The sequence below is a fragment of the Wasmannia auropunctata genome, unplaced genomic scaffold (assembly GCF_000956235.1).
Source record: "Wasmannia auropunctata unplaced genomic scaffold, wasmannia.A_1.0 LD269764.1, whole genome shotgun sequence".
Taxonomy (NCBI): Eukaryota; Metazoa; Arthropoda; class Insecta; order Hymenoptera; family Formicidae; genus Wasmannia; species Wasmannia auropunctata.
In genome coordinates, this window is record NW_012093126.1 from 1 (window position 1) to 1,142 (window position 1,142).

The 1,142-nt window shown below is 32.4% G+C and overlaps 1 pseudogene; it reads left to right on the forward strand.

Moving 5' to 3' along the window:
• Window positions 1–4: 4 nt before the first annotated feature.
• LOC105462142 lies at window positions 5–290 on the forward strand (annotated as a pseudogene).
• Window positions 291–1,142: the final 852 nt, after the last annotated feature.

Sequence of the window (1,142 nt, forward strand, 5' to 3'; positions counted from 1 at the left end):
AATCGCAGTCGTTACCGGCGCTGCATCCGGTATCGGTGAAGCAATTACACGTGGTCTTCTGCAAAATGGAGTGAACGTGGTTGCTCTGGATATCCAGAAAGAAAGATTAGCAAAACTCAATGCGGAATGTAAACAGGAAGGTTCACGAACCTTGGGCACCTTGCATACTTTATGCTGCGATATAAATCGCGAGGACGAGGTCGATGCAGCATTCTCGCATGTCGAGACGTTAGGTGGTGTGGATATTATGGTCAATAATGCTGGCATTAGCAACTTTTCACGAGTAATAGGTAATAATGATTCATATCATGTATTTATAAAGAATATTACAAATAAGAAATTTTTTAAAAAATTATTTAAATAATTATTATTTATATGCTCTCTTAAACAATAACACAGTTACGGAAAAATTTTCTCTGAAGGGTAATATGTTTCCTGAAGATTTTCTCGCATTGAACAGGATGACATTGACAGAATTTGCCTAGCATGTTAGGATTTTAAGTAAATTTTAATGAAAGCGATAGTGTTTTTGGTGACTTTTAACATTTTTCTTGCGGCAAAACGAAAACTGGTTTCTAAATAAACTCAACGCATCTGAAAATATAATTCAAGAGTTTTTAAACGAACTGTAATTTACAAGAAAGGTAAATATGCACTTATATGGGGCGCGCGTGTGTGTGTTTTATATAAAGTTAAATTAAAGCACATATGTTATTATACTTTATTGCCAATTCAAAATGGTATAATTATTGTGTCAATGTTACAGAAAGTCTAATGTTCGATCAGCCATAACTTGATAAAAAAAAGTCGTATGATCATGAACTATAGTTTGTTTCAAAGCTCTTGAATAACATTTATTGACATTGTTGAGTTTATTTAGAAATCAGTTTCTTTTTTGCCATAAAAAAATTGTTAAAAGTGACTAAGAACACCATTTTTTGCTTAGTTCAATTCACTCAAAATCTTAACATGTTATAGGCAAATTCTGTCAATGGCATTGTGTTCAGCGCGAAAAAAATCTTTGGAAAACATATTATCGCATTTCGGAGAGAAAAAAAGTGGTTTTTTGTCACACTGTGTATTGTGTCTTTATCTTTATGGCTTTTTACAAAAATATAATATGTGTTGTACATTTTACTTCA